This window comes from Cupressus sempervirens, chromosome 3 (genome assembly GCF_028749045.1).
Source record: "Cupressus sempervirens isolate cs-2001-9-10 chromosome 3, ASM2874904v1, whole genome shotgun sequence".
Classification (NCBI taxonomy): Eukaryota; Viridiplantae; Streptophyta; class Pinopsida; order Cupressales; family Cupressaceae; genus Cupressus; species Cupressus sempervirens.
Genome location: NC_143120.1, coordinates 541,272,889 through 541,285,268, shown reverse-complemented (window position 1 = coordinate 541,285,268; position 12,380 = coordinate 541,272,889).

Sequence of the window (12,380 nt, the reverse complement as noted above, 5' to 3'; positions counted from 1 at the left end):
CAAGCATTGCAAGAGGAGCTCCGTGGAGGAGCAAATGTTGTCGCAGGTGACGACAGTGAGGATGACAATGAAGAAGAAGTAATGGAACCAGAAGGGGAATTTGATAGAGAAGTTCTGAATCATGTAGAGGAAAGGCTTTTTAGGGCCATTACTAAGTTTGGGAAAAGACCCACAATTGAATTGGGTGTATTTTCAGGAAATCTGAAACCAGATGAGTTGATCGATTGGATCAATGAATTGGAAGAATACTTTGAGTATGAGGATATCAGGGACCCAGATAGGGTTAAGTTTGCAAAGGCCAAATTGAAAGGCCATGCCAAAATCTGGTGGCAAGAGGTTCTATTGGAAAGAAATAGAAGATGAAAGGAGAAGATCACAAGATGGGATCGCATGGTGGACAAATTGAAGAAGCAATTCATTCTTGTGGACTATGAGCTTGATTTGTTTAAGAAGATGCATGGGTTAAAGCAAGTAGGAAGATCCGTCCAAGAATATACAGAGGAATTTTATCGACTTTTGATTAGAGCGGGACATGTAGAAGAAATAAGGAGAAGGTTGCTCGTTATATCAGTGGGTTGTGACCTAGCATCTAGGAGGAATTAAGTCTGGTAAGAATGACCAGCGTTGAAGAGGCATACTAGTTTTCCCTACGAGTTGAAGAGAAGCTGAATAAAAGGTTTGAAGGAAGACAAAGAGGGTGCAGTCAAGGAGGAAGGGGAAGCAGTAGGTCATCTAGAGGCTGCAATGAAACCCAAAAGAAAAATGAAGATGAGGGTACTAGCAGGAACCAGAGGAATGAGGGTTTCAACCACTCCCGTGACCAAGACTTTGGAAATCAGAGAGGAAGAGGTAGAGGACGTGGACAAGGAAGAGGAGGCTTTCATGGTACCTATTTCCATTGCAATGAAGAAGGTCATCGTGCCTTTGAATGTCCTCAATGACAAGGAAGGATAGATAGGAGAGTTCAGGGCCAAGCTAGGGTTACTCATGTGGATGAGGATGCACAATCATCACATTCAGAGGATGCAGAAAGAGGAGAGACCTTGGTAAATGAAAGAGTCCTACTAAGTGGTGAGATTGAACCAAGACAATGGAGGAGTTTGTTCCGTACCAGATGCAAGTGTGAGGATAAATGTTGTGACATGATCATTGATGGTGGTAGCACTGATAACTTGGTATCAGAAGAGATGGTCTCTAAGTTGAAGCTCAAGAGGGAGAAACATCCCCAACCCTATCAGATTGCTTGGGTAAAAGATGATCATAAGGTCCTGGTAAGTGAACAATGTTTAGTAAAATTCAAAATTGGAAGTTACCATGATGAAGTTCTCTGTGATGTTATTTCGATGGATGTTTTCCATCTATTGTTGGGTACACCATGGCAGTTTGATAGACATGCAGTGCATGATGGACATGCAAACACATACTCTCTGACAAAGGATGGAGTTCACCACAAATTGAAGCCCATGAAAAAGGAAGGTGAAAAGGTATGTAGCAGTGCTAGGATTTGTCTTGTTGATGAAAGGAAGTTTTTAGATGGTATGAAACATCAGCATATTTGCTATGCTTTGATTCCTAGGAAAGATAAAGAAGGTAGTAGTGAAATACCGCTTGAAGTTTTAGATTTACTAGGGGAGTTTGGAGATATTATTTCTGATAATGTTCCAGATGGATTGCCACCAATAAGGCAAATCAGTCATCAGATAGATCTGATTCCAGGAGCTTGTTTTCCTAACAAGGCTACTCACAGGATGACTCCTACTAAAATAGAGGAGCTAAATAGACAGGTTCAGGAGTTGTTGAGGAAGGGCTTGATTCGAGAGAGCCTGAGTCCATGTGCAGTACCTGCAGTACTTGCACCAAAGAAGGATGGAGAGTGGAGGATGTGTACAGATTTTTGAGCTATAAATAGGATAACCATCAAGTACCAGTTTCCTTTGCCAAGGATGGATGACCTTATGGACTGCTTGAGTGGAGCTCAGTACTTCACAAAGATAGATCTAAAGAGTGTTTATCACCAAATATAGATTCAAGAAGGAGATGAGTGGAAAATAGCCTTCAAGACCAAGGAGGGTCTTTATGAGTGGTTAGTCATGCCCTTTGGATTGATAAACGCCCCAAGCACCTTCATGCGGCTCATGAATGAGGTACTTAAGAAGTTCTTGGGAAAATTTGTTATTATTTATTTGGATGATATTTTAATTTTCAACAAGACTTTGGAAGAACATTTATTGCATATTCATAGTGTCCTTGAAAGGCTAAGGGAAGAGAAACTGTTAATTAATCTGAAGAAGTGTATCTTTGCAAAAAGGGAGTTAGTCTATTTGGGGTTTGTTATATCACCTGAAGGTCTCAAAATGGATCCAGAGAAGGTAAAAGTCATCTTGGAATGGCCTACTCCAAGGTTTGCTACAGAGGTAAGATCATTTCATGGTTTGGTTAGTTTCTATAGGAAGTTTATTAAGAATTTTAGTGGCATATGTGCAATCCTAACTGATACAATAAGAGGGGATAGAAAAGAGTTCAAATGGACTACAACAACTGTGAGAAGTTTTGAATTGCTGAAGAAGAAGGTAACATAACAACCTATGTTGGCACTTCCAGATTTTAGAAAGGTTTTCCAAGTAGAATGTGATGCCAGTGGCAGCGCTATTGGGGCTATATTAAGCCAAGAAGGTAAGCCTATTGCATATTTTAGTGAAAAATTGAATAATGCAAAGAAGAAGTATTCTATTTATGATCAAGAGTTCTATGCAATAGTTCAAGCCTTAAAGAAATGGAGGCATTATTTATTGCCAAAAGAATTTGTTCTATATACTGATCATCAAGCATTACAATACCTAGATAGCCAAGGTAAATTGAATCAGAGGAATATGAAGTGGGTAGAGTTCTTGCAGAGCTATACATTTGTGTTGAAGCATAGAAGTGGAAAATCTAACAGGGTTGCAGATGTACTAAGTAGGAGACAGTTGTTGCTTACAATAATGCAGGTTGAAGTAGTTGGGTTTGATGAACTCAAGAATTTGTACCCCGAGGATCTTGATTTTGCTGAAGCATGGAAAGCTTGTAAAGAACCTATTGCTATAGATAGAACCAAGTGGTTAGACTATTTGATTTAGGATGGCATGTTGTTCAAAGGTAGTCAATTGTGCATTCCAAGGAGTTCCATGAGGGAAAATCCGATTAAGGAGAAACATAGTGGAGGGATGGCATGACATTTTGTTCGAGATAAGACCATTTCCATTCTTAGAGAACATTATTTTTGGCCTCAAATTTCATAAGATGTGAAGAAGTTTGTACAGAGTTGCCAGGTTTGTCAAGTTGCCAAGGGGTTTAGTCACAATACTGGTCTATATCAGCCATTGCTTGTTCCATCAAGGCCATGGGAGGATATAAGTATGGATTTTGTTCTTGGATTGCCAAGGACACAAAGGGGTAATGACTCAGTATTCGTGGTGGTTGATAGGTTCTCCAAAATGGCACATTTCATTCCATGCCACAAAACTCATGATGCTGTCCATATTGCAGACTTGGTTTTCAAAGAGGTGGTAAGACTACATGGTTTTCCAAGGATTATAGTTTCTGACAGAGACACTAAATTTGTGGTGTATTTCTGGAGGACATTATGGAAAAAGTTGAGAACAGACTTGAAATTCAGTTCCATGCATCACCCATAAACTGACGGCCAAACAGAAGTGGTAAATAGAAGTCTAGGCAATTTGCTGAGATGTTTAGTTGGGGATAAGCCCAAGGGATGGGATTTGATTCTACCACAGGCAGAGTTTGCTTATAATAACTCTATAAATAGGAGTACTGGAAAATCACCATTCCAAATTGTATATGGGAATAGCCCAATGACTGCACCAGAGCTGAGGAAGATAGAACACGGGGAGAGGATGAGTGCTAAAGCTGAGGAATTTGCTAAACATATCAAGCATCTACATGAGGAGGTTCAGGTACACATAACCAAGATGATTCAAGAGTATAAAGCTAGGGCTGATCAAAGGAGAAGATATAAGGAATTCCAAGTAGGAGATTTAGTCATGGTGCACTTACAAAAAGAAAGATTTCCAGCCGGTACTTACAACAAGCTAAAAATGAAGAAATTTGGCCCTTGCAAAATTTTGAAGAAACATGACTCAAGAAATGCATATGAGGTGGAGCTGCCAGATGGTATTCACATTTCTCCCATTTTCAACATTACAGATTTAACAGAGTATCATGATGATGGTGCAGATGAGGAGCTGATGTTAGAGCCATGTCTAATTCTTACTTCTAAGAAGGAGGAGATAGAAGACATTCTAGATCATCGTGTGGGTAGGAATACCAAAAACAGGCAGTATGAAGAGTATTTGGTCAAATGGAAAGGACGGTCGATCGAGGACTCAACTTGGATTTCAGCAGCTGAGGTTTCCCATTTGGGATTTCCTCTACCATTCATAAAGTGATAGGGTCACTTTTCAATCTACCCTGGGTGTCTGATGCAGGAGCATCCAGAGGTATAAGGGCAATCCTGTGTCACCCAAAAAAATGTACTTAAAATTAGTTTTTGTTTCATGTCTTTACATTTTTGGATACCCATTTGGGTCAAATAAAGGTTCCAACTCTCACAGTTCACCTACCAGTGTGCTAGAAAATCCCAAAAAAATAGGAGCATGCAATTTGGCCATCATTTTGGTGACCTAGAAGGTGTAAATTGGCTAGATGAATGTAATTGTGATTTAGAGCATTCTAGAAAAAGAATCAGGTCAAAAGGCCCCACGGTTTGAAAGTTATTGCATTTTTTCGTGTTTTGGAGACCTCCTAAGAATGCTTTGAAGTCAAGTTAGGGGCATTAAATGACCTCAAAAAGGGCCAAAAAATGGGGGATGAGCGAAGCTTGTCCATAGGGCTATAGAGCACTTTGAGAGCTTTTCAAAAATGTAAACGGTTCGTCAATCGGAGCTACGGTTCAAAAGTTATGCCTCCCGAAAGTTTGGTTACTATTTTTGGATTCTTCTAGATTTACACCGACTTCTAACGCGGCTTTTGGAACCTTCTATTTGGTCGGTGGAAGCCTACTAGAACTTTCTAGAATGTACTCCTAGTCCTTAACCCTCTGGGGTCTATTTAAGGAGATTTCTAGCATTGTAAAAGGCAATTCAGAGTGGAGTTTGAGAGGAGGTACTGAAAGGAGAAATTATCTCCAGATTTATGCTATTGTAAGCCCTTAGGGCATGTCTTGAAGTTTATTTTCTCTGTACTATTTGTACTTTCTTATTTTCTCAATTAATACAATTTCCCTTTTTTGTTGTGTACATTCTGTTCGTGGGTTGTGTCCCCATCATTTTGGCATTTTGATCTTTTCTGCTAGTAGTCCCTTTAAACTAAATCTGTAGTCAAGCTTTGATCCCAATTGTTAGAATTCTTTAGAATAACTGAGAGGGGGGGTGAATCAGTTATTCAAGGTCCAAATGCCCTATTAATACCTTTTTACTACTTTTAATGAATCTAGACCCTTTTCATCTATTCAAACTTAAATCAATCATATAAGCAAGTTACAGTAAATCAACATGCAAAGATAAAACATTCAAGATCAACACATGACACAATGATTTACGTGGAAACCCAATTTGGGAAAAACCACCAGTAACATGCTACTGGATTCTCACTCTTCTGAAGTGTTAGAGGATTTCACCAAACTATTAGGAATGGGCCTAGTTAAAGGTCTTTAGAAAATTCACTTGGAATGTCACCCTGTTAAAGGATTTTTCTAATGGTTGTTAAACCAACCTAAGTCCATAGGATTTTGACTTATAGTTACAATTGCTAGAAAGTAACAATAATGGTCTTTTGATCTGATATAACTTACAACATACTTTGCAAATTTTAGATCACACTTTCAGTTCAATCCTTATGCTTGGCTTTAATATCTTTAGTTCTAAATGCTTGTCTGCCTCTCAAGCTTCATCTCCTTGAGTTCTCTAACTCATTGTGCCAATGCAATCATCTTTGTGGTCATCTATACAAATAGAATTTCTGTGCTATCTTCTCCTAAGCACATTCTTCAGCATTCATGCTTTTATGCTTGACCACTGTCTCTCTTTCCTTCTATCCCCTCTCATTCTCTATTTCTCTTATTAACTTATGTCTTCTTATATAGAAGTCTGTTTTGCCTTTACCGCTCAATTCTCCCTCTTCAATTTTAGGGTTTCAAAATTGATTAGGTAGGATACAATGTATCTACCCCATATCTTGTTTTCTTCTTGAAACTTTGCCAGTTGTATCTTAAAAATTTTCTACATGGTGTTCTATGCCACCAACTCATCATTCTTATCTTCCTTTTAATTCATAGATTTCTAGATAACAACCTTGTCATCTTAGATCTGGCAAATCTTTGATTTCCTAAATAATGCAACAACTCGACATTATTGAGTTACTGGTGCTCGACACCTATACCATCTTGACACTTGAACTTGCTCAGCACTTGAACTTACTCGGCACTTGAACTTACTCGGCACTTGAACTTACTCGGCACCACTCGGCATCTGAAGTTTACTCGGCATTAACTAGAACTTGCTTGGCTCTTACTAGCTTGCTCGGTTCCTTCTCTCTAATGAACTTAGTTTGAGCTTTACAAAAGACTTAGCTAAAACCTTAAATCTTTGATATGTTTCAGTGTGCCCATTCTTTGTAGTATGTCATCAAATACATTCTTTCATCAATGTCTAAGTTGATCCTTGTACTTCATTACAACATCATAACCTCAACCTTTGTCTAGGTATTTTAGTTACATCTTGTTAATTGCCTCCACCTTGATAATTAACTAATTGATAGTATTTGGATCACTAAAGCAATTGTCATCCCTGCAAGTAGACAATTTGACATCAATGAGAAAACAATGATTGAGGACATTCTTTACTACTTCCATATTTTATTCCAACAATCTCCCTCAACTTTTCTTATAATTATTTCAATCATTTCCAATAGTTTTACCCATACTATTCTTGGTCTAACTACCTAAATATATACTTTCTCACTATCAACTATAATACAAAAATCATGTTTGTAATCATCATCAAGTTTCTTTCATATCCTAAATATGTTATTCATCTTATCCGTAAATGTGTCAAAGTACTTGTCCATGGTACTTACATAGTTCTCTCCCATTTCAACTATATACACATTAATCTGATAAAAAACATGTACATCTTTCCTCCATACTACTGTACCTTTAGATGGGAAAAACTTGTTCACATAGAAAAATAGACAAGTTAGGAGTGAACTACCTCATCAGTAGCATCATCCTTTCTTTTGACGGGATGTCTATATATTATACATCCTTTTCTTAAATCATAAACATGTAATTCAACTCTTACTCTATCCCTCGGTATTACTCGTATTGTTTGACATCTCATTTTACCCAATATAACCATTAAAACATCTATATCATTATCTAGATGGACTAAAAACATAGCATTAGGATATGCTATGGTAACTACACCATCAATAGTGACAAAATTCTTTTTGGTACTCATTTTTCCTAGCTTTTCACTAAATTATAATATTATTAACTTTTTTATTACCTAAATATGCCATTAGATTTCTAAAAGAGAAGAATCATTTAATTAAATAAAAGGCATTTCATTTTTTTAAAAACTTATAAGGATTGTTCTTTGAATTTCTTATACTTTCCATATTCTTGTTAAACTGTTTCAACAACAACTCAGCAAGGTCAAGTGACAAGTTATTCTTGACCACTTTGTATGCTAGATTGCTTCACATGACATGTTGTTAAGTCTACTTGAGTTATAAATCTTGTGAGCAATGACATGTATCCCAAAGTTTAGTTCAATGTTAGTGATATAGCTAACCTTCATTCCCCTTCCATCCCATTTGACATGGGTTTTCTTCTCTAGTTCAACATGACTTAGGGTTTTTGTTGTTTTCACTTTTTTCAACATAGGAAGACCAGTGATCTTGTGGATCATCTTCTTGGTTATCAAAACTAGTTGTTCCAATGACAACTGGCCATTTTGCACATGACTAGGGATAAATCTTATCCATTTGATTTGAAAATCCTGTGGCATATGTAGAATATGAGCTAAACTTTTTTCTTCAAGATGTTGATGTTTCAATTTCAATACACCATTAACACATAACTCTTTCAATGATTCAATCATCTCCAATATTCCAATGTCTTGAATATCACACTTAAAATGTGAATGAAAATCATTGATTAATAGTACCTTTGGTGAAATTTGTGATTGAGCTCTACTCAAATCTAGAGTTTCTGCAATGATAGGACTCAACTTAAAATCTGATGCCTTCCACTCCATGCCTCAAACTAACATATATAATCCTTTCTTTGATTTGTTGCTATTGGATGCCATCTTCACTTGGTAGGGTTTTGAGAGAATACAAAAATCTTCAATAGCTTGCTCAAATCACTTGAATGCTCTACAATTTTCTCTACACAGATAGCTCTCAAAAATTTGTGGTGAGAAATGACCTTGATTCTATCATTTTTCATTAGATCTCACCATAAATGCTTGGTATGATTGTTTTCTCAAATGATAGATTGTCATCCACTTCACTTGAATTGAATTCTTAACAAGGTTATCGATGACCCATTAACCATACAAAACTTACTTACTCCTAACCTTTCTTTGTAGGGTCTTACAATCTGACCTTACTCGATAAGGATAGTAGCCAGACCATGCTCAATAAAGACTAGCATCTTTTGAATACTTGGTGATCCCTTTACATCTTGAATGCTGATATGGATATTTCATTTTGTCAACTAGAACTAGTGTGAGATGTCTTCTTCAGAATCCTAGTTCCAGTCCTCCTTCAGAGAAATCAAGTGGAAATGCTTGAGCCACCCAATTCTTGAGTGACATCTTCATTAGTTCTCAGACTTGCATTCTCAGTAGATTTTGGAATCCATTGCTATCTCATTTACTTTCTTATGTTATAAGCTTTTAGCTTCTTTAAGTCTTCAACTCTTCCAATGTTCATATAGTTCTTGGCAAGATGATCAAGTTCTATACAAATGAAACATCTTTTGGTAGTATCTCTTGTCCTCATGCGATGTTTTATACAATTCATTTCAATGTGTCCAAATTCTTTATAGTAATGACATATGCACCAAGTGTTATACTCCCAACCAAATATAACTTTAACAATCTATTCTGCTAGATTCAATATCTTAGTTTTTCATTCTAAGGATTTGTGCCCATGCTTCTTTCATTTGTAACATTTACCTTCAAATTTTGGTTTCTCTTTGCATCCATTAGCTCTATTTCCATGCTAACTACAATTGTAGCACTTTCCATTGAATTTTTCTTTCCCATTGCTCCAACATTTGTTTGATGTATGTCCTATCTTACCACAATTATTACAAGTAGGTCTTTGATTCTTTTGAGCTCCTTGTTTGGATGATTCACCTTCTTATGTATATCCAATTCTTGCTTTTCCCTTTTGTCTATAATGACTTTGATCATTCAATTGATTCATGTTTGCTTGAGATTTCATCATCCTCTCATTGGTTTGTCTTCCAATTTTTAGATCATTTTGCAATCTTTCAATCTTTGATCTTAGATTCATGATTTATCCATTTGCATTGGTGAGTTGATCAATGAAGTCTATCTACTAAAGGGATAGGTGTTGAAGTTCAAAGATTATTATTCTTTTCCAATAGTTCTTTGATTGCTTTATCTATTTCATATGAATTGCTCGAATGGATGTCTTCAATTCTTTTTTTAATGTAGAGTTGGTCATTCATTTGTACTGCAAGATCTCTTCTTCTTTTTAGGGATAAAGAGTTTCTCTTTTTCTTTCTTGAGTTGACCAATAAGCAATTCCAAATCTAGCTTCTCATTACCAATAGCCTTGTCATGTCTGAATACCTTCATAGCCTTGATCTTAGCTCAAGCTGTTAAACTTTCCTCTGAGAACCACAATGCTTTGATACCAATTGTTGGAAATATTATGATAGGCTAAGTTACTGAGAGGGGAGGGGTGAATTATTAACCAATAAAAATTAATCATCAATTAGAAACTAATCCTCCATGTGAATTTTGATCTAACTGTATGCATGAGAAACTAAAAATATAAAAGCATTCATAACACTTTTGACACACAAATTTTTGACTCAGAAACCTTCCAAATAACAAGTAAAATTAGGGTGGGGATGATACCCACAAGCTTTAGTACTACAGTATAAAGTTGGCCTTTTAAATTTTACAATGATCACTTCTGATGATCTTCCCTATTAGGAGCAATAAGGACTACTAGGTCCACCTTGCAAAAGGATTTACAAACATATAATGAAATATGCACTCAGTAAAGAGATTTACATAAGACTATTAGGTCTACCTTGTGAAAGGATTTGACTGATCCACCTGTAAGGATGAAATATAAGTTGATCTCTAATTTGCAACTTGGTTTGTTGAATGAGATTCCTTTCAATGTAGTAATCACCTTGCTATGATAGATAAATCTTTGTTGCTCCTTATATTGTTGTAGCCTTTGTAATTCACTCTTCTACTCTTCTCTTCTTATTACACTACTTCCATACATTGAATGTGATACAATGCATTACATATATACCAATCCAAATTACATATTATAAAGTTAGCCACAATACAAGTTTACACAAAATACACAAAATCAGCCCAAATGAAGAAACTTGGGTTCTAAAGACTAGCTTGGTGAGGTTATGATACTTGGCATCCACTATCAATGCTCAACATCATCATGCATTTGGTAGATGTAGAAGCTTAGTCCATGCTGATCACTTCCAAGTAGTCTTGAACTTGGTTTGCACTAGTGACTTAGTGAATATTGTGAAACTTGGCATATAAACTAAATCATTCGATTCTCATTGCATAGCTTGGTCAATACTACCACTACAAGCTTGGTATAAGCTAAATCATTTGGTTAACAATGAGTGGCTTAGTTAACACTAGATTTTCATCATAGTAACTACAAACTTCGTAAGCATTGCATAACTCAGTTTGCACTAATAAACTTCACATATACTGAGATGATTAGTTTACATTGCTAATTATTACCATGGTAGTAATTGTTTGGCACAAATTGGATATTGTCCCTTGGACTTGATAGCAATTGTAGAACTTGGTAGAGGCTAAAATACTTGGTTAACTCTATTAACTATACAATATGCTTGGTAGATACTTACAATCTAAATAAGTGTATGTCACTGATAACAAACATGACTATAATGTCAACACCTCCTACTTATCAATTGATAAGCTTAACATGATTTCTAATAAATGGTTCATAAGGAAAAACACTTAGTGAAGGTTTTGCAAATGGATTTCAAGTAGAGTGGATTTAACCATGGAGGAAACTCTATAGTTAAGTGTACTCAAGTTAGAGTAGTACTTGGATGGGTGATCTCCTAGGAAGTCTCTATGATTCACCTCTATGAGCATCACCAAGATCCAATGAGTACTAAGTGTTCCATCTATTCTTATGAGAGATGGATTTGTTTGAATCACTACTCATAAAATATGAGTCAATGAGTTTGACTAAAGAATTACATAGTTAAATCATGATAACAATATCACAATCTAACTTGCTATGGAAAATACCTCCTACTTATTAATTGATGAGCTTAACGGGCTTTCTAATGAATAGTTCATAAGACACAACACTTGGTGAAGGTTTTGTAAATGGGGTTGCAAGAAGAGTGGGTTTAATCATGGAGGAAAGTTTGTAGTTAAGCACACTCAAGCTGGAGTAGTATTGGGATGGGTAACCTCCTAAGAAGTCATGGTAGTTCACCTCTGTGAGCATCACCTAGATCTAATGACTGCTAAGTGTTCCATTTATTCTCATGATAGATGTATTTGCACGGATCACTACTCATGAAACATGATTCAATGAGTTTGACTCAAAAACTACATAGTTATATCCATATAGCAATATCACAAGCTTACTTGTTGTGGAAAATACCTCTTATTTATCTATTAATACAAAGTAAAGAAATGATTCTAGAGAAGCTTACTATTTAGCATTAAACTTTCACAATAATGTACTAGTGTTCATTCTAATCCAAGGAAATAGTTTTTATTTTAATCTCTAGTTTCAATTGAAGGAATTTTTAGTCATAAGATTTTGAATCAAAAGGGCAATTTTTTAGGAAATTCCAATTTTATAGAAGTAATTTAGTGTTTGATGGAAATGTCTTTTTTTTTTCCCCTACCAAAACCCATTTATAACCTTTGGGTTTTTCATATTTCTAAGGTTTGGGTTGTCCTTTATAGGTCTCACTACATTGTAGTAGAGGATGATACAAAAGGATACATGCAATAGCCCTTTTGTGATCAAGAGTGTCCTAGAAAGATTAGATTTAGTAGAATGGGAAGGCTCAA